Here is a 24,462-nt window from a genome sequence, read left to right on the forward strand (position 1 = left end):
ATGCATCAAAAGAACTACCATAAAAAAATCATCCATGAATACTTTCAAACTGTTTTCAATCATGCCACTGAAAATACCAAGCATACATCTTTGGAAAGTAGTTGGTGCATTATATAGTCCAAAAAGCATTCTTCTAAATGCAAAAGTGCCAAACAGGCAAGTGAATGTAGTTTTCTCTTGATCCTCAGGTGCTATTTCTATTTGGTAGTAACCAGAAAATCCATAAAGAAAGCACTAAAAATCATGGCTAGCAACCTTTTCTAAAACTTAATCAAGAAAGGGCAAAGGAAAATGGTCTTTCCTAGTGGCGACATTTAACTTCCTATAATCTATGCACATGCACCAACCAGTAGAAATTCTAGTAGGGATCAGTTCATTTTGCTCATTTTTACAATGGTAAGCCCAGACCTTTTTTGGAACTACATGAATAAGGCTTACCCACTTGCTATCTGCAATAGGGTAGATAATTCCTATATCAAGTAGTTTCAAAACTTCTGTTTTTACTACCTCCTTCATGGTAGGATTTAGTCTCATTTGCATCTCCCTATAGACTTTTGCAATTTCTTCTAAATAAATCTTGTGAGTGCACACAAGAGGATTTATACCTTTAATATCCGCAATTGTCCATCCAATAGCACTTTTGTGTTGCCTCAAGATTTCCATTAGTTTACCTTATTGGTTATGAGTGAGCTAGGCTGAAATCACTACTAGGAACGTGCTGTCCGAGCCAAGAATGCATACTTCAAGTCAGTCAGCAATGGTTTTAGCTCTAGTGCTAGGATTTCATCTGCTGAAGGTTTCAAATTTGCTGTCAATGGTGGGAGCTGCTCAATTTTAGGCCTCCATTTAGCTTCAAATTTATTTTTTCATACAAAAAGGAGAAGCATCAACGGGGGTGTCATGAATGATGAGGTCACAAATATTTTCTAATTCAAACAACAGGTCAATGGGTTGGTATGCCAAATAAGCCTCTTCCTCAAAGATGCTTTCCAGCAAATTGACATCTTGTACATCTTCCAAATCATGAGGTTGCCTACAAATGTTAAAAATATTTAGTTCGAGAGTCATGTTCCAAAAACTCAACTTTAAAACACCACTCATATAGTTTATCAATGCATTTGAAGTAGCAAGAAAATGTCTCCCAAGAATCACAGGTGCTTGAAAAGAAAATTTTGGTGTCAAGTGAACATCCAATACAACAAAATCTGCGGGGTAAAAAAATTTATCCACTTAAACTAAGACATCCTCAACAACCCCCATGGCATTTTAATTAATCTGTCAGCTAGTTGTAAAATGATTTGAGTTGTTTTTAATTCTCCCAAACCAAGCTGCTCATATACATTATAAGGCAACAAATTCACACTTGAACCAAGATCGAACAAAGTTTGACCAATTGTTGAACTTCCTATAATACAAGCAATTGTAGGTGAACCAGAGTCTTTATATTTTAGTGGGGTAATACTGGCACTGACCTGCTCAGTAAGAAAGACTTTCTTTTGCACATTTAATTTTCTTTTAACAGTACACAAATCTTTTAGAAACTTAGCATAGGTAGGAATTTATTGAATAGCATCCAACAATGAAATGTTAATCCTAACTTGTTTGAATATTTCTAAAATTTCAGATTGGTGTTTATCTTTGTGCAAGGGAGCTAATCTTTGAGGAAAAGGAGCGAGTACAGGACATGTAATCTTTTCAGTTTCAGTTTCAGCTTGTTCAACCTCACTCTTTTCAGCCTCAATTTGTACAGGTTTAGAGACCTTACCAACCTTATTCGAACCTTGAGCTGGAATGTTCACTTCCCTACCATTTCTCAAAGTAGTGATTGCCTTCACTTACCTTAAATTTGAACTCTCAACTGCTTCTTGAAACGACTGACTTTGTGGATTGGGTTAAGGTTGTGCAGGAAATTTTTCTTTTTCTTGGAAACTCAAGGCGGTAGTCATCTTTGTAAGTGTGCTCCGGATATTGTTCACCGCTTGAGAATTTTGATTGTTGATTGTTGCTTGACCTTGCATAAACTGCTGTAAGGTGTTTGACAAATGTTGCACCGTCTTTTCAAGTCCCTTCTTTTACATTGGATGTGCTTGAATTGCAAGTTGAAAGGGCCCCGGAGCCAAGGTTCATAGAGCTACATGCTGGTCATTCCTCCAACTGAAATTTGGGTGGCTCCTCCATCCTGGATTGTAAGAATTAGAGTAAGGACCAGAATATAGTTTATATATCATGTTTACATCATTAGATTGGTCCAACAATACTTCTTTGAAAGCAGGGATTGTAGGACATTCATTAGTTGAATGTCCATGATCCTGACAAATGCCACACTTCTCAGAAATTTTAGGGACAACATGCACTTCATTTACTTTTTTCAATTCTATGGCTTTCATTTTTCTAGACAGTAAGGTTAATTTAGCACATAAATCATCATCTTCCTTTAAAGTATATTTTTCATGACCAGACTCAACTTTCTTAGACCTATCATGCACATCAGTTGTGTCCCAAGATTGAGCATTTTCAGTAAGGTAATCAAAATATTCGAATGCCTCCTCAGACTCTTTGTCAAAAAATTCTCCATTATACATAGTTTGTACAAACTGGCATATTTTAGGTGTCAAACTTTCATAAAAATAAATAAATAAATAAATAAATAAATAAAACTTATCACTTACCAATTTTTATAACCATGATGAGGATAAGCATTTAAAAGATCTTTGAACCTTTCCCAGCTTTGATAAAAAGTTTTAAGATCTTTTTGGGTAAAGTTCATGATTTGTCTTTTAAGTGCATTTGTCCTATGTATTGGAAAGAATTTCTTCAAAAATTCAATTTGCATTTCTTGCCATGTGCCTATGGTTCTAGGTCTTAATGAATTCAACCATGTTTTAGCTTTATCTCTCAAGGAAAATGGAAACGACTTTAGTCTGATAACCTCCTCAGTGTAGGTCTGGTCCATGAATGTAGAACAAATCTCTTCAAACTCTTTGATATGCAGATAAGGGTTCTCAGATTCCATGCCATGAAAATGTGGAATCAATAAAATCATTCCAAGTTTGAAATTAAAATTATTTGCATTCAAAGATTGAATTATGCATGAGGGTGTGCTAGTTCTGACAAGTTGTAAATAATCTCTAAGCATCCTGTTCTGATTCACCATTTCCCTATCATAATTCTCAGTTTCAACCATGGTGCTATGAGTGTCAAAAGATAATTCAAGAGAAAGAGATGCAGAGTTAAAAGATGATAGTGATTTTGTCCTAAACAACTGAGAAGTTTGGTCCCTAGTCCAACCAATTATACAAACAAAAGTAGAAAATAAAGCAAAATGCAAGAAAAACAAAAATAAAATAAAATAAAATAAAATGTCGTCCAAGCTGTGAAGAGGTTCACAACACTACAAAGGTCCTCTTGGCAATAAGAGAATGCTCTGATAAACACTAGTTGTCCCCAGCAACGGCGCTAAAAACTTGATGGCTTTCTAACTCTGTCTTCTAAGTGCAATAGCTATCAAAATAATACATGAATGAGTTCTAAAGTCATTTCCATAGGGACAACAATGTTCATGAAGAGCAAACATATAATGAGTTGTGTTTGTGTGAGGAGTGCATCTGTGAAAAGGGCTACTTACACAACAAAGAAAAGAAACAAGAAAAAGGAATTTATGTATTGATGTGGAGTGTATTAATAAAGAATGCTTTGGATCTTTTCTCATTTTTTTAACGCAATAATTTTCTGAATACTTGTCAAATTAAAAGAAATGAGTAAAGAAATAAATGCTAGAGAAATGAGTGCAAGAAAAATAAAGATTGCATGAAAATAAACACCTAAGAGACAATATATCAAACACTTGGGCTACAAGCATATTTCCTCCTTTTCCACACTCTAATTAGATTGTCTATCTTTATCACTCAATTGTTAATCTAGTCTAAGTTTTAACAACCGGAAAATGAGAATAAAAAGTCTAGATTTCCAGTCTTAAGTATTCATAAATTACAAATCAATCCAACACACATATCCACCACCATAAGAAACCTTGAAAAAATTACCAAGTTTCTGTTGTGCCTTACATTAACAGTAGAACAAGAACAAGTGTTTTTGATTTGACTTCTCTCAACAAAAATCAACTTGCAAAATTATGAAATGGAGTTTATCATGACCAAAATTAATCTAATCAGAAGTATAGAGCAAAATGATCTACAGCTTGTAGCCTCAGCTGAAAAAACTCATCCTTCCATAATCTTTTTAGAATCCCAAACAAAAAATCCCCACTTCAACTACCAAAAGATATATAAATAAAATCACTTAGAGTAATAATATAAAAGCCCTAAAACATGAATGAAGAAAAACAATAATCTGTCAAGAGGTTGAAAACCAAAACCCAAAAGAGTGAAGGAAAATATGCCAAAAAGTTTGCAAACGAAAACCAAAAAGAAAGCAAGAAAAAAATGTCTCTCCAACAAAAGAAAAAATAAAAAGTCAAAAATAATCCCCCAGCAGCGTGAGAAAAATTCCTTTTTAAATGTCCCTGTGTGTGAATCTACCCAGCCCCTCATTCCAACCAGCAAGCCCAGCATGTCTTTCTTCTTGTGGATCGCTCTCTCTCTTGCTGGTTTCATACGAGTGCCCCGTTGTTTTGTCTGTGCGTGGGTCTACTCTGCTGCACTTCGGCACTTGTGTGATTGTGCTTTTTCATTTCTAGAGAGCTGTGTTTTGGTTCATGCTTCCTGGACCTTCAGGCCATGATTGTGCCACAACTGGGTCCGCATGCGTGAGTTCACCAATTTTAATCTTTTGGGTGCTGCATGTGCTAGTTGTGTATTTTCTAGATTACCCCTATTTTGCAATATCCCTCTACAATTGGGATGTCAACAGCTCTTTTCCAATAGTGCCTACAACATATAAGTAAGATATAAGATGAGTAAAATTTGGGATATTAAATTTGATGTGGAACAGTTGCATTATAAATATTTTCAAGTGCAAAATATCAGAATTTATCAATTTACTCAAATGTCATAATCTACTGCATAATTAAGTTCTTAATTTATTTTTGGTTAAACAATTCACTCAATTTAGCAACTTAATTATGTAGTTTTTTGACACTTCATCAATTCATCAACTAATGGTGCTGGAAGATTGTGATATAAGCAGGATAGTGTATCATCAAATGAGTGTTAAAGTTGTATGTTATCATTGCAATGAAAATAGCAGAGACCAAATACAAATATTAATAATACTCTCGATTGGTGCAAAATGTATTCTGCCTAAACTCATACGCAAAAGCATCATCCAAAAAGTTTTTGTTTGCATTGTAGTGGATCATGCATGTAGAAAACTCCATATATGAATGTATATATTGATATATATATATATACTAGGTCAAAGTAACATGCAAAGTACGTTTGCCTAATTGGATTAAACAATTGTTTTAAAAAAATAATATGTTTTTTTATAAAACTTGTAAAAATATTTGATGGCATATATAGCTTAGAAGGCATTGCTTCAACTTTTATACAAGTAATATAATTAATAGAATATTACAAAGGAACTTTAACAAACAAATTAACTATTACGATCAATACTTTAATTCTTGCTAGCACATGTGCAATAAGAATTTTCTAGGAAACCATTAGGGGAAATATATAATTTCTAACATACTTGTGATATCCCGTATTTTCATATGTTTTAATTAAATAATTATTTTAAGGATGGGTATTTTTTGTATTATTGAACCAAACCTAATTTTAAAGTACGAATTTCTATATTTGAAATCCAAAAATAATATAGTTTTAAAAAATCATTTTATTTAATGTTATATCTTTGATTTATCCTTTATCTAAGAATGGCACAAAATTAAAACCTTAACCATAAGATCTAGTATTGGTCTACAATTATTAAAATAGATGAAGAAATAATTAGATGTGATGTCCCTACTTTTCTTGTATTTTAAATAATTATTTTACTAATTATTCTTGTGGTTCTTTTCTCGGACTGGGCCTTTTGTTGATGGCTTTGTATGTGTTTTATTCGGTTGGGCCGAGGGTGTGTGTGTGAGGGCCCAGCTCGTGTGAGTGTGGGGAGCCCAACCCCTAACCCAAAAACAGCGTTGTTTTGGTGAAGCCCTTAGGGCCTCATCGCTTTCCCCTCTCCCCCTTGCTACGTCGCACCTCACTTCTCTTTCCCTCTTCTATTATTTTTTTTCTCTTCTTTTCATTTTTTTTCCTTCTCCTTCTTCCTTCATGCCCAAGCCCTTGCATCATCACCCACCTCCTCCAATGAACCACCTCCACGCATCCTGTTCTATGAGGCCATCTCCACCGATCTACTCAACCACTTGCCACCCCCAACTCGTAAGCCCATTTCCTTTGCATTTTCACTCCTGCTCCTCCTCTGTTTCCCCAACCTTCAGTTTCCACTTTCTCTTTATTTTGTTCATTTATCTTTTGGTTTGCGTTTGGGTCTAAAGATACTTGTAGATATTAGGTTTTCAGACTAAAGATTTTATCTTTCGGTGTGCCATGAGCATGGTTTTCTGTTGTGGTCGTCGTGAACATGCTCCCCAATGTGCTGGTCTATTTCATTCCTACAATGCGGATAAATGTGTGGTCTCGTTGTCGAAGGTGTAACCAGTGCTTTTAGATGGGCTTTTCTTCCTTTTTTGTGCTTCCTCCAAATTTGGATTATTTTTATGCGATCGTTGCTCTAAGTGGATCTTTGAGATCTCCCTGGCTGGCTTTGGTTACGAGTCTACGACGTGGGGTTGGGCAGTTAATGGAGTTAATAGGAAACAAGAAAAAATTAACTGGAAAACAAGAAAAAACACTATTGACAGTTAGATAGGCACTTATATAATAGAATAGACATAGACATTTCTTATTTTGTAGTTGAAGTATTTAGGGGTGTAATAAAAACTAGAAAATCGACGAACTGGTCTGGTCTGGTATCGGTTCCAATTTCGTAAAATTGGTTTGATTTTTATTTTTAGAACATTGGTTCTAACTGAACTAGACCAGTAAATTAATATGTTATTTTTTAATTTTGTATATTATATATAAAATATTTTTTTATTTTTTTATATTATATGCAATTTTTTTTATTATATTGTATATATTATATGCATAATTTCCAATCAAAATGCAACAATATTTCAATCTTTAATCGAGACATGATATAGTCCAAACTAATGCTCAAAAAAATGGTTGATTTGGACCATTTTAGATATGTATGATTTTGATTTTGATGAGGAGGTAGTATTGCAACTTGTAGACAAAGGGACAAATAAGGCCACCTTAAAGATATGCTCATGACCTAATAGTACATGCACTTTGGCAAAGAATATTAGTTTTTAGAAGGTGCTACAAGTAAAAGGTCTGCACAGTGAGTTGTTGGATGACTAAAGAAGTTGTGGCTTGGTTTGGTTTCATTAAACTTTCAAACCATCTCTTCTCAATATTCAAACATAAACATTTTTCAATTTCAAACTTCTAAATAAAATACAAAAAATAATTTCACTACTATTCACAGGTTTCTCATCTCATGTATAACCAAACAAGACCTGAATCTATTCAAAAGACTATGTAGCCCTCAAGCCTCACCGGAACACCTCGGGCCTCACTTGAGCACTCCTGGAATCGAATGATCACCAAACATCACACACACTTGGCTCAAGTTCATGAGTCTTAAACTTGAAACTTGGATTATTTGCACTACCCCATTTGGTCTTTGGTGAAAACATATCAGAGCAACCAAGTGTGTATCCCACCATAGCAAAGCGACATAGGATCGCTCCCCCCATAGTAAAGCAGTCAAGCCCTGCCTCCCTCCACAGCAAAACGGTCAAGCACAGCTCCTGCAAAAGCAACAATCTAGCATCTCCCTCACCGAGTTCAACCACACTCAAACAGTCAGGTTAGCCTCCCTCAACACAGTCGAGTATCTCTCTCGCTGGCTCTAACCCCACTCGAGCACACGAGTTGCCCCTCAATGTGGTCGAGCATCGCCTTCAGCAAATGCATGTGTCCTAACTCACATTGATGACCAAAGGAGATAAAAACTTCTTTAAGTGTTTCACTTCTGGTCACCTAGTGCGGTCGAACACATCTTCTATCTAGTCTCAAAGTCAAGTGTCCTTACTCGCACTAGTGACCAAAGGAGGGAACAACTTTCTTAAGTGTTTAACTCCCCTCCACCTAGCACGATCGAGCTCATCTCCCACCTCACATCAAAACTGAGTGTTCTCACACTCACACCTAGCAATCTAAGGGTGACGCCACTTTCTCAAGTGCGTCCCTCCTCACCGTCCAATGCAGTCAAGCTCATCTCCCCCCTTCCATCAAAGCCGAGTGTACTCACACTCGCACTTGATCATCAACACCATTGCGGTCGAGCGTCTACTTGAGCAAACGCCGAGTGTTGACACTCATACCACAACTACCTCACATGGGTTACCTCCAGGAATGAGCCTCCAAGTTTCATGATAGCCTTGTGTGAGTTACCTCCGGGGATGAGTCGACGAGCTCAGCTCTTGCCTACAATGGACCCAGAGAGTCGATGGGCTCCTTGACCATCAAAGTGCAAGTTACTACGAACATGTATGCCCTAACCTCCAAATAACAAATTGCCTCCAGGGGCAAAAAAGGCACTAATGCCAACAAAAACAAAAACTTTGCTAAATACGGAAATACGCTTTCTTTGCTCACGATAAATAATCACACATGACCATCTAAACACTCGATTATTAGGAATACATCCATGTGAACAAACTTTCCAAAATTTATTTCTACAAATAACAAATTGCACTTTGATGGGCTCCTTGACCATCAAAGTGCAAGTTACTACGAACATGCATGCCCTAACCTCCAAATAACAAACTGCCTCAAGGGGCAAAAAAGGCACTAATGCCAACAAAAACAAAAACTTTGCTAAATACGGAAATACGCTTTCTTTGCTCACGATAAATAATCACACACGACCATCTAAACACTCGATTATTAGGAAAACATCCATGTGAACAAACTTTCCAAAATTTATTTCTACAAATTGTCTCTATCACGCTAGACTTGAAGATTCTCAAGCCCTTTTTGTTGAACAAATCGATCTTAAGAATCATGAGCATTTATTGGGTATAAAATCAACTTCCAAGAATCAAGCCCAAAGGATAAGGTCAAGAAGCAAGTTGACTCAAACACGTACAAAAGAAATGGCTTCATAAGACAAGTATGACTCAATCGCTCCAAGGAAGGAAAAATACCTCTATATAAAGGGGGGGATTCTCCTCAAATTTGGCAAGGACTCCACTACACACAAAAACTCCAGAAATCTTCTCCCCTCACAATGATAGCATCTTCTTCAACCTCTAAAAACTTTAATTTCCTTCATTGTATTAAGAGATATGTAATCCCATGAGAGACTCTAAAATCACCATTATAGTAGATTTCATCACTCCAAACGACCTGTAGACTTAGACTTTACACCAAACTATGTAAATCCATGTCTCTCTTTATTTATATTTTATGTATTTATTTATTTATTATTTATTCCCATGGATGAAAGTTCAAGCACCGTATCGATGCCTAAATTACTATCATGTGTTATTTGGCTGCATTATTGTGGACCAAATCACCTCTACGAGCTAGGGATAAAACTCTCTTTTTTCATTCTAGCTTGTTGTATAAATTTATGCATTAACAATCCCCATTTTATTTTGGGAACACCAGAATTTTGGAGTTACTAACTTCAATGAAAAACTTATACAATAATGTCCTCAATCATTAGATTATTTTCAATAACCTATTTGAAGAAAAATTTGTCGTATGATGTGGTCTGGTCGCCAAGGATGGATTTGGCAACCTCATGCATGGTGGCCGTGAAAACAATATCTGGAAGGTTGATCACCTTAGGTTGGTATCCGCTCCTCTTGGGGTGGTCAGACTACCCCTTAAAGGGGTGGGAATGTATCTTTTTTTTGTATTATATTTAATTATTTTGTTGTCTAATTATATTTACGTCATAATAGATTAATTAGTTTAGCATTATTGTATTTTTTAAATAAGTAATGACATACACATGTATAAAGTGAGAATATTTACATAAAATGGTGTTAGCCCTAATTTAAATCATAGTTGTAAAAGCTGTTGTAAAAATGATTGTACCTCTACCATTTTTCTTTTGTATATAAAAAAGAAAGTGTGATTAACGCATGCCACTTTTGCACACGGGACATGCCACGTGGATTAAAAAAAGTTACTATTTTAAATGATTTATTTTTAATTTTTAAAATTTTAAAACCAAAATATTAAATTATATGTAAAATAAAATAAAACAGAAAGAAACCTAGGTGTCCCGCCGGGCCTCCTATGTGTGCCACCCATTGCCCAGGCGCGTGGTTGGGTATGCTTCAAGTTCCAAGCAAGAGGATTGGAATTTGGGTTCACAACCCCTCCAGTGCAGCTTGTGGCCATTTGGGTTTGTTTTCCTTTTTCCTTTATAGTATTTTTTAATTTTTAAAAAATATTAATTTTTAATTTAGTACTATCTTTTTCAGTTAATTTTTTTAATATTTTGTAAATAATTTTATATGTATATTTTTTATGTTTTAAAATCTTTATAGTTTTTAATTTTTCTTATTAGACATGTGGTGTCGTCATGCCCACTTTAGATATAGTTTGGATAGTGAGATAAGATGAAATAATTTTAGATAAAAATTAAAAGTTAAATAAAATATTTTTAGAATATTATTTTTTAATATTATTATTGTTTTAGTATTTGAAAAAAGTTGAATTATTTATTATATTTTGTGTATAGAGTCTCACTCCTCCTTTTGGAGGAAGGTGGGTGGTTGTTCTACTCCTCTTTTGGGTGAGGTAGGTGTTGGTACTCTTCCTCTTTAGGAGGAGAGAGTGTGGTTGTACTCCTCCTCCTAGGGAGGGTGGAGGGTAGATGTACCTCTCTTCTTCGGAAGAAATGTTGTTTTAGCTCTGTTTTGACAGAGTGCTTTCTTTCTTGATTGCTGTCAGGAGAAAGGGTGTAGAAGTTTAGACAAGGTCTGTCACAAAGAAATTTGTTGACGGAGAAGCTCCTGAGCAGTTGCTTTAGTTGACTATATGTCACAGCTGTAAATTCGATTATGAATGAATGCTATGAAGCATATTTCCATAAAAAAAAATTTATTATATTTTGTGTAAGAATTTGAAAAGTTATAATAATGAGATGAGATAAGATAAAATATTTTCATTATCTAAATGAGGCTTTAGACTTCCGTTGCATTTTCACTATTTAGTAAAGGTGTGATGGAGGGATTTAATTGAAAAGAAAATTAATAATTAAATAATTAAACAATAAAAGTGAAAGCTCGAGGAGAGAGAATATAAGTGTATGAATTCAAGGAAAGCATGTAAATAACCGGATCAAATTAAAATCTTAGATTATTTTATTTTTTAATCCGAAAAGCTGAAAGAAGAAAAGAGAGAGAAAAAAAAAAGAATTTTTATATAGATTAATTATGCTTATCCAAATGTATACAATTATATTAGCAAAAATGTAATTTGCATAAACTTTACATGAACTTATAGAGTTATCTTCGTACGGGAAATTTGGTCATATGTCCCTTGTGCTATTATTAACTTAGGATTGGCTCTTTGTGTTCTTTTTCCAGAATAACACTCTATAATTTTAGTTATTTAGAAATACAACTCTTTGTTAAACACAAGAATATTAACAGAAACATGTGGCATAATTAGAAAATACCATATGTCATTGTTAATTTCTTAAGAAAAATCAAAATTCTTTGAAATAAATTGAAAATAAATTCTTAGTAATAAAAACCAAAAACTTAAAAAGCAAACTTTAGGAGGAGAGGCCACTCATCTCAAAGCCAGTAAAAGAAAGGACTCATGGAAATTGTTATCAATGTTAAATCCATCTTCTGAGAAGCCCTGGTGTATAATGGGTAACTTCAACGAAAAAGCTTCCCAACAAGAGAAATGGGGTGGCAAGCCTAGACTTGAAACTCAGATGAATGACTTTAGGCTAACCTTGGATGAGAATAATCTATTTGATGTAAGATGGATGAGGAATTTGTTCACCTGAAGTAAGAAGTACTCAAATTGCACATTTACAAAAGAGAGGCTAGATAGGACTGTATCTAACTCTTCCTAGTTCGAACTCTTTTAGAATGGGATTGTTGAGGTCTTGGATGCATGCTAGTTTCACCATAAGGCTTTGTGTCTAGATCTAAACCCCAAGATGATGAACAGAAGAAAAAAGAAAAGAGTGTTCAAATTTGAGGCAAAATGGATTTTGGATAAGGAGGGAAGGCCAATGGTGGAACAAGCCTGGGACAAATTCCTTAATGAAGGTGTAGTCAAAACTGACTGTGTGTAGGGACCTTTTTAAGTAGATGGAGTTTTCAGAAGGAGAAGGATGCAGAGGCCGTGTTACAAAGAAAAACTGATTTGTTAAAACATCAGTTGGATAGTGAGGGACCTCATAACATGGCTATGATAAAACGGATGCAAGAGGAGGTGGGATTAATGCTAGAGCAAATGGATCTAAAATGAAGACAGATGGCCAAAAGAAATTGGTATTAATTAGGGAATAAGAATACTAAGTATTTCTAATCTTGTGCCAGTAAGAGGAGAGGGAAGAACCAGATCTCTGAGATTCTTGATTCTATGGGTAGAAAAGTGATAGATCAGGATGGGGGAGGGGGTCTTTAATGAATATTTCAGCAGCCTATTCAGATCCTTAAATCCTACAAGGGAGGCTATTGATTTGAGCCTCAAAGACATGGATCCGAGAGTTACAAATCAGATTAATGATGACCTTCAGAAGGCTTTCACCAAAGCTGAAGTGGAATATGCTTTGAAGCAAAGGGCCCCTCTTAATTCCCCTGGACCTGATGGGTATGGTGTTTGCTTTTGCAAAGCTTATTGAAGTGTGGTGGGGGACGAAGTGTCTAGTGCTATTCTCAACTTCCTAAATAGTGATGGAAATCTGAATGGTAGTGTCAATAGTACATTGATTGCTCTAATTCCCAAGGTGAATAACCCTACTCTTGCTAGTGAATTTAGACCCATAGGTCTTTGTTACGTGCTGTATAAAATTGCATCTAAGGTCCTAGCCAATAGATAGAAGAAAATCTTACCAACCATAGTGTCCCACAATCAAAGTGCTTTTATCTCGGGAAGATTGATCTCTAATAATGTAATGGTTGCGTATGAAGCACTCCACACCATGAAATCTAGACAGAAGGGAAATGTGGGAAGCATGACCCTAAAATTGGATATGTCTAAGGCTTACGACAGAATAGAGTGGAGTTACCTTAAGGGAGTAATGAGAAGGATGGGGTTTGGGGAGAAATGGCTTTCTTTGGTCCTAAAGTGTGTAACCACGGTTACTTATTCAGTCCTTGTTAATAGAGAACCTGGTGGAGTTATACAACCAACAAGGGGGCTAAGGCAAGGGGATCCCATTTCCCCTTACCTTTTTATTCTTTGCGCAAAGGGGTTGTTTCATTGATTAAAGCAGCTGAAAGGAGAGCTATCATAAAAAAGGGTAGCAGTGTCTAGAGGAGGAATAGGGATTAGTCATATGCAAAAAGTCATTTCCTTTTTGCAGATGACTGCCTTACTTTTTACAAGACAATGATGAATGAGTGGTAGCAAATTCAAGGGCTCCTCAAGCTATATGAAGAGGCCTCGGGCCAAAGTCTGAATATATAGAAGACAACCATATTTTTCGTTCTAATACTGAAATGCAAACTAGGCAACAGATAAAAAACTTGGTAGGGGTGTCTGTGTGTGGAAGCTATGAAAAGTACCTTGACTTACCTACTATGGTGGGTAGGTGAAGATACAATACTTTTAGAAATCTGAAAGTGAGAGTATGGGCAAAGATCAGTAATTGGAAGAATACTTTCCTTTCTCAGATAGTGAAGGAAGTGCTCCTTAAAGCAATTGCTCAGACTATCCCTACCTTTGCAATAAGTGTATTTAGGCTGCCCAAGAGACTATGTAAAGAAATAAACTCTCTCATGGCCCATTTCTGGTGGGGTCATAAACAAGAGGATAATAAGATTCAGTGAAGAAGTTGGCAAAAAATGAGTGATGGCAAGTGAAGGGGTGGTATGGAATTTAGAGACCTAGAATGTTTTAACACACTAATGCTTGCTAAGCAATGTTGGAGATTGGTTAATAATCCTTCCTCATTGGTGGATAATATCCTAATAGAAAAGTATTATAGGCATGGGGAGTTATTGGAAGTAAAACCTGGTCATTGTCCCTCGTACATATGGAAGAGCTTATGTTATGATCTGGGATTTGGTTAAAGAATGGTTGGTTTGGAGGGTGGGAGATGGAAAGAATGTACAGATCTGGAGAGATAAATGGCTTCCACATTAGGTAGGGTCCCGAGTGCATTCATCTATTAAGATTCTCCCATGTGATGCAAAGGTGGATAAGCTAATAAATAGTGAAGATGGCACATGGAAGATGGATTTGCTTACTAAGATATTTGCAGAAGAAAAAGTGGAGTTGATAAGCAGTATTCAAATAAGCAGATGGGGCATAAGGGATAGACTCAAATGATGGTAAGTTTTATGTCAAGAATGCCTATCATCTTGAGTACAGAAGGAAAAAAGAAAGGAGAGAGAAGCTTCAAATGGGGACTGTGATGAAAGGGAATGGAAATTTATTTGGGGGTAAATGTTCAAGGGATAGTCAAGAATTTCTTGTGGAAGGTCTGTCACAACCTGCTGCCTATGTGAGTTAACATGGTCAAAAAGCAAGTTATTAAATCCAATTGTTGTCCAATTTATGAAGTTGAGCCAGAATCCACCATGCATGCTTTCTGGAGATGTCTAGCTACCTTGGATTTATGGGCTGAACCAGATAGTCCTATTCAAAAGTGGAGTTGTAATGAGGTATGTTTTATGGATTTGTGGTTGAAATTAAATGAATAGTTGGGAGAGGAAGATGTGGAGCTAGTTGCCTGTGTACTAAGGAGGATATGGATTAGAAGGAATGTTTGGGTGTTTGACAACAAGTTAGATGATCCCAGGTTTATTATAAGATCTGTTAAAGAAGGGCTTCAAGATTAAAGGTCTGCAAATGAGTTGCAGGTGATGATACAAGGGGCAGGGAGCACTGACAAACAGGAAAATAATTGGGAGAAACCATATGGGCTATGTGTAAAAGCCAACTGGGACGATGTAGTAGACATGAAGCTCGGAAGAGTAGGGCTGGGTCTTGTGGTTTGTGATTCTAGTGGGGAAGTTCTGGCTTATTTGAGCTCTGTAGGCAATCATGTTCAGAAACCTATCATTGCATAAGCCTTAGCTTTGTGAAAGGCTGTGTATCTCTATGCAAAGTTGGGGCTGTCAAATGTAATCATGGAAGGTGACTCCCAAGTTATAGTTAAGGCCACAAACAGTGAGGAAGATATCATGGCAGATTATGGTTATTGTTGAAGACATCAGGTTGTTTTTAACAGACAGAAGACTGGAGAGTTATATTTGTATATAGACAAGCTAACAACATAGCTCATAAGAATATTCCTACGTCGTGCATAAGATTCTCTACTAGGGTTTATTCTTTTTCTCGCCGCATAAGGTTTTCTACATAAGGCTGCATGATAGCCATTGAAACCACCGATCAACGCTCTTTCATGGACCTTATCTCGGTGGTGCCCTAGCCCTTTCCTGAGTGTAAAAGCCAACTAGGACGCTGTAGTAGACATGAAGCTCAGAAGAGTGGGGCTGGGTGTTGTGGTTTGTGATTCTAGTGGGGAAGTTCTGGCTTGTTTGAGCTCTGTAGTGAATCATGTTCAGAAACCTATTATTGCAAAAGCCTTAGCTTTGTGAAGGGCAGTGTATCTCTATGCAGAGTTGGGGCTTTCAAATGTAATCATGAAAGGTGACTCCCAAGTTATAGTTAAGGCCACAAACAGTGAGGAAGATATCATGGCAGATTATGGTTATTGTTGAAGACAGTAGGTTGTTTTTAACAGACAAAAGACTGGAGAGTTAGATTTTTATATAGACAAGCTAACAACATAGCACATAAGAATAGTCCTATGCCGTGCATAAGGTTCTTTGTTCGGGTTTATTCTTTTTCTCAACGCATGAGGTTTTCTACGTAAGGCTGCATGACACCCGCTGAAACCACTGATCAACACTCTTTCATGGACCTAATCTCGATGGTGCCCCAGCCCCTTCCTGAGTTGTCCGTTGCGCATCGTGCGCCGAAGTGTAAGGATGGTGAACTGTTTTGCCAGTTCTCTAAAGAGCAGATCTCTCGTTCGGCTGAACCATTTAGGTTCTCCATTGTTTTGAAATTTCTTAGGCAACGCCCCTCTTTAGATGCTATTTGGGCTTTCAGTTGTAATCGCTGGGGTCTTGATGGTATTCCAGTTGTTTCTCCTATGAGGCTCAGAATGTATTTATTTGCATGTCATCTGAGGATGATTTCCTAAAGGCTTTATCACTTGAAGCATGTGATATTGATGTGGTCACCTACCATTCTTTCCATTAGAGTCCAGACTTTAAAGAAGAAGAAGAACCTTCGATGGTGCTGATTTGGATAGTTTTGCCAAGTTTGCCTCCAAACATCTATCATGAATCAATTCTACAAATTTTAACAGCCTCGATAGGAGGGTTCATTTGACATGATAATCCTACTCGTTGTGCGACTCATACTGATGGTGCTTAGCTATGTATGGAGATGGATGCTGCCAAAGAGCCTCTTTCGTATTTTTGGATTGGGACCCCAGGGTTGGTGTCTAGCCGAAAGCAAGAGATCGTATATGAAACTCTCACAGCTTTCTGTTCCAAGTGCAAGGTTCACGGACATATTGCACTTGGAACCGTGCATCTTGCACTTGGAATAGGAGACAAGGTCTGGGTTCGGCAACATGGACCAATTGTTGAAAAGCCACAAGTTGTGGAAGAGCCGAAGGATAAATAAATCCCGCCTGGTGATGCAAAAATTCCTGTTGAACAAATTATGGATCCTGCTAAAAATTTGGGTATCGAGGGCTCATCGTTGTTTATTCCAATTGAAGATTTGGGAGAGGTTAAAGTAAATGGCAAGGCAGGGATTGATGAGAGCTTGTTTGAGAAGATGAAGCAATTGGTTATTCTGAATACAGATGCTAGTATACATGATAATCCTCCCCTACCTCGGGTTGTGGTGGAAACTGAAATGCTAAGGGAAGGAGCGGCAAATTTGACAGGTAAACACACAGAGAAGTGTAATGATGATCAACCAAGTGAGTAAGTCTTTTATTTGGAAGATGGACCTATGTCGGATCCAGAACTTGAATTACTTGCATAAGTCTTATTGCAGGATAAAAACTATCACTCAAAAATAAAGAGCGATGTTGTGAAGAGGAAATATAAAAAATGACAGTTTGAGAAAGTCAGGAGCTCTACTCGGGTTCTCACTCGAGCCACCAAATTATCTCCATGATTGGGCCCATTCTTGTTTGGAACATGAGGGGAATTGGAACATCTAAGGGTTGGTTAAAGAAGTTGCTAGCTAAGTTCAAGTCGAAGATGGTTGTGTTGTTGGAGTCGTTTCAGAATTTTGATAAAGCTCAAAGGTTTATGAGGTTTCTTCATTTTGATAATGTTATAACAAACGAGGAAAAGGGTGGAAATATCTAGGCTTTTTGGACATATGATATTGAAGTGCAAGTTGTCTGTATGGGGTCGCAGTTTGTTTTGTTGCATGTTACGAAGAGACATTGTCAGTTCCTTGGTAATTTTATTTATGCCAAGTGCAACATGTTTGCACTTGGTTTGAAAGGCAAGTTTTATGGGATGCCCTCAGTTCTTTTCATATGGGTGCGAAGTCTTGTTTATTTGCTAGTGACTTCAACATTCTACATTCTGATTTGGAAATGAGGGAAGGTAGGCCAAGGCCACGAGCTGCCATAGAAGATTTTAATAGTTGGATTCACCAAGGTGGTTTGATTGAAATAAACTCATAGGGAAGGAGGTTTTCTTGGTGCAATGGTCAGAGGCCTATCTAGAAGCTAGGCCAAACTGGATCATGCGTTCCTTGATGCTAATTCTATTTCTTTTTTTCCGAATGTGGTTTGCTCTTTTTTGCCGAAAACAACTTTGTACCATTGTCCCATGTCTCTTATGGACCATCCCCATTCCAATTTCAACAGATGTGGGTTGATCATCCAGACTTTTTGGATTTTGTCATGCAATGGTCCGAATCTGTAGCTGGTAAGAGTCTTGTGAAGCTTGCCAGTAAACTTAAAAAGTTTAAGGTGGCTCTTAGAGAATGGAATAAGCTGCTTTTTGGGTGGACCAATGATTAGATTGCGGTTTTAGAGGAGAAGGTTGATGGCCTAGAAAATCGTTTGCAACAAGAATGGGATGCGGATGCAGAGAGGGAACTTTTGTTGTCTTCTGTTGAGTTGTCTTCTTGGCGCCGCAGCGAGGATACCATGTTAGCTAAAATGGCTAAGATCAAGTGGCAGGTGGAAGGTGATCGTAACTAAATTTTTTCTTATCTGTTTTGCCAATAAAATAGGGGTGATACTCGCACCATACAGTGCGGGGTAGCCCCCTCCTCACACCCCGCCCCGCATGGTGCGGGGGTGGGGTTTTCCAATCCGTCCCCCGCCCCCGCATCCTAATAAAATTAGGAGATAGTTACTTTTGAACATGTGGCATTTTCTCTTTAATTTAAAAAATAAATAAATAAAAAACAATATAGCACATAAACTTGCAAAACTCGCTTTCAATTTTTCTAAGAAATGGTATGGATATAAGAAAACCTTATAGAGATAGTTACTAATATACCAAAAAAAAAAAAAAAACCTTTGTAATGTCTAAATTACGGTGATTTTCAATAAAGGAACTATTATTGATTTCAAAAAAGGAGGAGAGGCCACTAGTGGTGGTCCGATGGCAACCACCACCAATGGCCATGTTTCGGTCACCACTAGGTTGCCAAAAAGGTGTTTGGGCCACCCTGGCCTCCACGACATGGCCACTTCCACTTCTACCCACTTCCATATGGTACGAATCTGGCCATCGAGTGGGTTTTGGAGGTGCGATTCTAGCTAATGCCTAATGATGGTAAAAATGTGGGCATCAGTACTGGCGGGGTTGAATCAAGTAATGCTAGGGGTGTCAAATCGTGTTAACGGGTTATGTTCATGTCGTGTTAAAACATATATATTATACCATATAGGTCAACTCTAACCCAACCCATTAAACTTATCGTGTCAAAATTTGAAACCCTAACACGACTCATTAACATAACGGGTCGTGTTGTGTCAACTCATTTTGACCCATTAGTAAATATTACGAAATAAGTTAACACGACACAATATGACCCGTTTCAAAATATTTATGTAAATTAGTTGAATAGGCTCGAAATTAACTCGTTTGACCTGATTAAATTTAGTATAATTTTATATAAATGTTAAAATCATAATATCTATAAAAATTATAAAACTAACTACAAGTCCAAAACTATACTCCAAACAATAAAAATATCGAAATCAAAATTTTAACAATTTTACTTTTAAGTATAAAGGTATAATTATAATTTTTAATTTCTTAACATGTCATAACTAGTTATATATTGAAACCCCTAGGTAATGCCTAAGGGAAAATGATAGTACGTAAATGTGTCTCATAAAAATATATAAATATATATATTTCTTAATGGTTAAGAATTTTTAAAAAAATGATTAAAAAAATTCATTTGATCTAGTTTGATCTAGTGTGAATATTTAATAATCATCTTAGTATTATCCAGTGCCAAGACCAGTCTCAAAATATTTGTCTAAGAGCATTCCCAATGGTTTATGTATTATATTATTTAAAATACATCATCAAAACTCATTTTTTCTATTTTACATATTAACTTTTAGAATATACCATACATTAGTTTATCTATTTTTTCTTTGTATCATTTAAATATTATACTTTTTAATATTTTTATTCATTTCAAATATTTTCTCTAGCTATCAATGATATTCTCATATTTTTTTATATTTGCAATATCTTCTTATATATAATATCATATAATTATGTTCTATTTTAAAATAATTCAAATTTATATACTAAACTAAAATATAAATTAATTCAAAAATTCTCAAAAAATATCCGCCTTCTAAATAGGCAGTGGGAAGTGGGGTACTGTTCAACTTAAACATTAAATATATATATATATATATATATATATATATATATATATATATATATATATATATATATATATATATATACTTTTATTATTAACAATATCAAAATTTTTACATGCATAAAAGTCAGTGTTGGAGACTAGATGAGAGATGAGAGAGAACAGCATGTGCAAAGTGATAAAAGGGTTAAAATGAAAATAAGATAAAAAGAAACAGTTCCGCTACTAAGCGGTCGAACCGATTTTTAATAAATAACAACCCTCCACTCAGCAGCTGCCACCTCAGCTAGCACACTAAACTCATGCTACACTCATACACACGGGATAATAACAGCAAATTGAGAAATCTCTTCTATTCGAACCTGTGCTTCTCCAGACGACTTCGACCCTCAGCCAATCCCGAACGATCTCCACCACCAGTTCACCACCACACATCCGTCGAGAATCCGTCCGTCGTCCTCCCGTCGTCCTCCTTGGCCGATTTGGTCCAGGCCGATTTCTGTATGATTTTACCCAACGTGTGAGTCGCCCACGCAAGCGCCATTCTCATCTTCCACTGGTTTGTTGCCCACCACAATTCCTGACCAATCCGTTCATGGTTGACTCCAGTGGGCTTGGTGTTTCTCAGGTGTTTCTCCATCCCAATCCACGGTTGTTGTTCACTGCAATTTTTAAATGGGCAAAGTTTAGTACCGGTAGCAGTTTAAACAATAAAATCTGCATTACTTTCAACTTTATTTTTATGAAATGGAATTTTATGTGATGTATTAAATTTATAATGTGTGCTTGGAAGAAACAGAGCATTACATATTACTGATTTGTTGTTGAGGGTTTGTAGTGGCCAAAGGTGTTTGACAAAATGACTGAAAGAGATGGCCAAAGGGTTTATGTGATGTTGGACTTTTGTAAAATATATTATGATTGTAAACATCATTTTTCATCAAACATGTTTACTTTCTGGTTTGCTTATAGGGAAGGCTCAAGAATTAGCCAACAAGAGAGTATTCATCTCAATTTATTTTACAAAATGACTAGTAATTCAAAGTTTCAGTATAAATTATGACCAATAATTAGAAATATTCATTTTGAAAATATAACTACTGTGAAGAAATGATTTCCAAAAAAAGAAAAGGAAGAAGAGATGATTTTTTTTTAGAATATGGCATTACAAAAAGAAGAGGATTAAAAATTATGATTGTTGGAAAGAAACAATATAGAAAATGATATAAAAATATGAAATTAGAAGAAAAGTAATGCTACTATAACATTACAGCACAATTGAAGATGCCACATAAACAGTACAACTGGATGATAACATTAAAGATGGAGAACAACATTTTTCTTAAAAGAATATAAACTTATATGACGTACAATATCTTAAGAACGTGTGTGGTTTAAAAAAAGAAAACTAATGTTTTTAACTAAAATGTTCACTGCAAAAAAATATTTATACTAAATAAATAAGGAAATTCAAATATACTATCAATAAAATGGAAATTAGGAGGTAACTGAGTTTTGGATATTTTTTTTTTTTATACTTTTTCAACAACTAGTTAGGTGTATAAACGCTTTCAATAATGGTTATGTTATAATGAGTTCTAATTGATTGTGTGGTTTTGTATTGAAGGAACCACTTTATAATCTTGATAGTGATGAACTTGAGGCTGAAAGTGTAGACATTCAATGTGATGTGAATGTTGAAGATGGGATCAATGTTGAAGATGGGGTCAATGTCGAAGATGGGGTGAATGTGATTCCCTCTTCGACTAGTTGTCCTTTGGAGCCATACATTGGTATGTTATTTGACGATGTGGAAGACGCCCAAGCATATTATAAGGCATATGTAAGGCGTAAAGGATTTGCTATTCGGACGAATCATACTCGATTGTCGAAAGATGATAAAAAACTACTTGTAGTAGACTATGTATGCACAAGGGAAGGATTTCGATGGATAAATCGGAAAGAAAAAGAATGAATAATGCCTGAACCTGACGAGACAAAGATTGGATGTAAAGCTTTGATGGGTATAAAAAAAGATGGTGAACATTAGCTAGTCAACAAGTTTGTGGTTGGACATAACCATATTTTACTAACACCAAGAAGTACTAGTTTCCTACGTGGACATAGGGGAGTCACTAAAGTCCAAAAATACTTATAATGGCTTTGAATGAGTCCGGGGTACTGACAAAGAAGATTATGTCGGTGTTGAGTAAAGAATCAGGTGGTGACTTCAATGTTGGCTGTATTGGCAAGGATGTAGATGTTGAGGAATGTGGAGTCTGGTCCACACCGCTCGAGCGGAGGCATTGGCCGCTCGAGCGAAGTCAGGCAGAGTCGAACGCTCGACAGTGAGCTCGAGCAGGAGGAGTTCGCTCGAGCGGAGGCATTGGCCGCTCGAGCGAAATCAGGCAGAGTCGAACGCTCGACAGTGGGCTCGAGCGGGATGCGGAAGGGAAGTTCGCTCGACGCGCGCTCGACACGCCGCTCGAGCGAACATGCGATTTAGGGATTCCGCCGTTTGAACTATAAATATGATTTTTGCCTCTTAAGTCTGTAACAGAGCAGCTACGAAAACATTGTGGATGAACAGTGTTGTGACCCATCTTGTAGTGTGATTCCTCAATAATAAAAATCCTCTGCAGCTCCCGTGGACGTAGGCAATTTGCCGAACCACGTACATCTTGTGTCGTGTGTGATTGCGTGTGTGATCGTTTTCTCATTCGGTGTTATTTTTCAATTCATTGTCATCGTTTTTCACAACAATTGGTATCAAGAGCCAAGGTTCGGGTCTGAGGAGAAACGATGGCTGAGATGAATTGAAGGTATCGGGGATCGAGAAGTTTGATGGCACGGATTTTGGATACTGGAGGATGCAGATAGAGGACTACCTCTATGGGAAGAAACTCCATCTTCCACTATTGGGGCAGCAACCGGAAAAGATGGATGATGCTAGTTGGAATCTGTTGGATCGACAGGTTCTGGGGGTTATTCGATTAACCCTGTCGAGATCCGTTGCACACAACGTCATCAAGGAGAAGACGACGGCGGATCTCATGGCGGCTTTGTCAGGTATGTATGAAAAGCCGTCAGCGAATAACAAGGTACATCTGATGAAAAAGTTATTCAATTTGAAAATGGCAGATAGTACGTCTGTTGCACAACATCTGAATGATTTTAATACTATCACAAATCAATTGTCGTCTGTTGAAATTGAATTTGATGATGAGATACGTGCACTGATACTATTGGCTTCATTGCCAAATAGTTGGGAAGCCATGAGAATGGCTGTTAGTAATTCTGCTGGTAAAAATAAACTGAAGTATGATGATATTCGTGATTTGATTTTAGCTGAGGAGGTGCGCAGGAAAGATTCAGGATAGACCTCGGGTTTGAGTTCAGCCCTGAATGTTGAATCTCGAGGGAGATCACATGACAGGAATTCAAACAGAGGAAGATCAAAATCAAAGTATAGGGGCAAGAGCAAGTCGAGGCCTGGTCAGCAGGCAACTTGCTGGAATTGTGGCAAAGCTGGCCACATAAAGAAAAACTGCAAAAACCCCAAGAAGACGGAGAATGATAGTGCTAATGTGGTAACTGAAGAAGTACAGGATGCACTATTGCTTGTAGTTCATAGTCCAGTTGATGACTGGATACTGGATTCAGGGGCTTCCTTCCATACATCTTCCCACCGGGAACTAATGAGGGATTATGTTGCAGGTGATTTTGGGAAAGTATATTTGGCTGATGGTGAGGCTTTGAACGTAGTAGGGATGGGAGACATTGACATTGCACTCCCTGGCAAGAACAAATGGACCTTGCAAAAGGTCAGGCACATTCCTGAGTTAAAGAAGAACCTCATTTCTGTTGGGCAGCTTGATGAGTGTGATCATTTAGTGGTGTTCTCAGATAGCACCTGGAAGGTCACAAAAGGGGCATTGGTACTAGTTCGGGGTAAGAAAACTGGTACACTTTATATGACTACTGGTTTAATTGACACTATTGCTACTACCGTTGCAGAGAGCACAGCAGATTTGTGGCATTGTAGGCTTGGCCATATAAGTCAGAAGGGCATGACGGAACTTCTGTCTAGAGGCAAGCTACCAGAACTGAAGACAGTTGATCTCGGTATGTGTGAGAGTTGTGTTATGGGGAAGCAAAAGAAGGTCAGCTTCTTGAAAAGTGGCAGGACGCCAAAGACAGGAAGACTTGATCTTGTGCACACAGATGTGTGGGGTCCTTCTCCAGTTGCATCTCTTGGAGGTTCTCGCTACTATGTTACGTTCATTGATGACCATAG

General features: G+C 36.9%; 1 non-coding gene across 1 annotated transcript; it reads left to right on the forward strand.

The window, feature by feature from the left end:
* The first annotated feature begins 2,678 nt into the window (after positions 1–2,678).
* LOC122312098 lies at positions 2,679–2,785 on the forward strand. Its single transcript, XR_006243012.1, has one exon. It is a non-coding gene; the product is annotated as a small nucleolar RNA R71 (small nucleolar RNA).
* The last annotated feature ends 21,677 nt before the right edge of the window (positions 2,786–24,462 follow it).

The sequence above is a fragment of the Carya illinoinensis genome, chromosome 5, assembly GCF_018687715.1.
Source record: "Carya illinoinensis cultivar Pawnee chromosome 5, C.illinoinensisPawnee_v1, whole genome shotgun sequence".
NCBI classification, from domain to species: Eukaryota; Viridiplantae; Streptophyta; class Magnoliopsida; order Fagales; family Juglandaceae; genus Carya; species Carya illinoinensis.